This window comes from Mirounga angustirostris, unplaced genomic scaffold (genome assembly GCF_029215605.1).
Source record: "Mirounga angustirostris isolate CCGP_5_RB_7025 unplaced genomic scaffold, mMirAng1.0.hap1 SCAF_14, whole genome shotgun sequence".
In the NCBI taxonomy this organism is placed as follows: Eukaryota; Metazoa; Chordata; class Mammalia; order Carnivora; family Phocidae; genus Mirounga; species Mirounga angustirostris.
Genome location: NW_026991722.1, coordinates 49,235,316 through 49,237,713, shown reverse-complemented (window position 1 = coordinate 49,237,713; position 2,398 = coordinate 49,235,316). Strand labels below are relative to the sequence as shown.

General features: G+C 44.4%; 1 pseudogene; it reads left to right on the top strand.

Moving 5' to 3' along the window:
• The first annotated feature begins 1,279 nt into the window (after positions 1–1,279).
• On the top strand, positions 1,280–2,060 carry LOC123852363 (large ribosomal subunit protein eL8-like; annotated as a pseudogene).
• The last annotated feature ends 338 nt before the right edge of the window (positions 2,061–2,398 follow it).

Below are 2,398 nucleotides of genomic sequence, written 5' to 3'. Positions count from 1 at the left end.
AGAGTCCTTGCACATAGTGAAAGGAGTATTGTTAATGAAGCATTTTATTCTGTTTCATGCATCTGTATGTGCATTTTATTCTGTTTCATGCATCTGATATTTCCTGAAATATCAGGAAAATGGAAACCATGGTCAGTGTATTTTTTAATGGAGGGAATTTAACTGGAAACTGGTTACACAAATAATGAAGAAGCTGAGAAGCCAACGGGGGAAGATGAGACAACCCAGAGATCAGCAATGGCAGAAACCACTAATCCCTTTTGACTGAGGGACAAAGGGAGGTGACAGTGTTGCTGGGTCCCAGAGCTGGGGTCATCCAACAGAAGCTGAAATCAAAGGAGGACCTTTTTGGAAGACCCAGCCACTGTCAAAGATGCACTCAAGGCAGAGAAAGATGGAGGGAATTGTCCTCGCTTTCCCATTCCCCTCACCCTCCCGTCTTAGAGCTGCATGTGAGTGGCACCCAGCCACAAGTCGGTTAACATAACCTGGGAGCCTTGGAAATACAGCTTCTTGGGATCAGCATCATTGAAACATGGCAGAGGAAGAGAAGAGCAAGGGATGGATTTGAGAGCAGAGAGTTCCAGGGCTGGCGCAGTTGTGAAGTAAAATGTATTTCTGATTGAAGGTCAGATTCCAAAAGGTTTAAAAGTCATTGCTTTAGAGGACAAAGCTCTTCTCCGTGTTGTTCTCTCTATATACAGGAAGAATAAAATCACACTTTTGACCATTAGAGGATGCCACATTTTGCCCTTTTGTGTGTGTTTGAAAAGACAGTTTGAATTAAAGAAGTTGGATTGGGAGACTAATCCACTTCTCTCCTTAGCGTTGGAGTAGTCATACCAAGATCTCTTAGTAGTAAAGGTAAAACTGGCAGATGTAGATGAAATTTAGGCTAGGAAAAGCAGAGCAGGAAGGATGTATGCAAGCCACAAATGTGTGAGGAAAGAAACGAAATGCTTTTCTCCGATGGTGTGGAAGGAAAATGACAGCAGTTAAAAATTGATATGCTGGTATCAAATCACCCCTGTCAGCAGGTATTTGTGAGATGGATCTCTAAAACTGCCCGGATCCAGAAGAAATAGCAATCATGATTTGGCAACACCACCTTATTCCCGCTCTGATGATTATTCACTTCTTCCCTTTCCAAAGCTTTGACCTTGAATTATTTGGGATTTCTGATCTCAAGAAATAGCTCCCAAGCCTCCCTTGTTAAGTCAAGCCTAATGCTTGATTCCTTGTGTTTAAAAACACACAGTGCTGCTCTTCCCTCCAGCCTTCTGAGATGCCAAAAGGAAAGAAGGCAGCCTGGGCTCCTGTTGTCTTGAAGAAGCAAGAGCCCAAGAACGTGGTCAATCCCCTGTTGGAGAAAAGGCCCAAGAATTTTGGCATCAGACAGGACATTCAGCCCAAAAGGGACCTCACGCTCTTTGTCGAATCGCTGCCTCTGGCTGCAGCGGTACAGGGCTATTCTCCATAAACCGCTAAAAGTGCCTCCTCTGATTAACCAGTTCGCCCAGACCTTGGACCACCAAACTGCTACTCAACTGCTTATGCTCGCCCACAGATAGAGACCAGAGGCAAAGTAAGAGAGGCAGCAGAGATTGTTGGCCCGGGCTGTGAAGAAAGCTGCTCCAGATAACCCCACTAAGAGGCCGCCCGTCCTTCAAGTGGGGGTTAATATGTCACCACCTTGGTGGAAAACGAAAAGGCTCAGACGGTAGTGATTGTACATGATGTGGATCCCATTGAGCTGGTTGTCTCCTTGCCTGCTCTGTGTTGTAAGATGGGGGCTCCCTACTGCATTATCAAGGGAAGGCCAGGTTGGGGCGTCTGGTCCACAGGAAGACCTGCACCTCTGTGGCCTTCACTCAGGTTCACTTGGGAGACAAAGGAGTTCTGGCTAAGCTGGGAGAAGCTATCAGGACCAATTACAAAGAAAGATATGATGAGATCCGCCATCACTGAGGAGGCAAGATCCTGGGTCCTAAGTTGGTGGCTCGCATCACAACGCTGGAAAAGGCAAAAAGGCTAAGGAACTGGCCGCCAAACTGGGCTAAGTGTACACTGTTGAATTTTCTGTATATAAAAGTGATAAAAAGTTCTCTTCCACAAAAAAATAAAAAAATAAAATAAAAACATGCACTGTCTACTTTTGGACTTCTCCATCTATACCAATCATGCAGGAGCAACATTCTTCAATCTGTTTCTTTCCCGTCTAGTCTCCTTCAGTTATTTTAAAATATGGTTTGGAGAATATTGTTTTAAATTCAACTGTATCATTATTAAGAGTTATTTTTAAAGGCAATGAGTATTTGTTGAATGAATGAATGGATGGATGTGTGGGTGGGTGGATGGATGGATGGATGGATGGATGGATGAAGGCAATGTGAGTGAG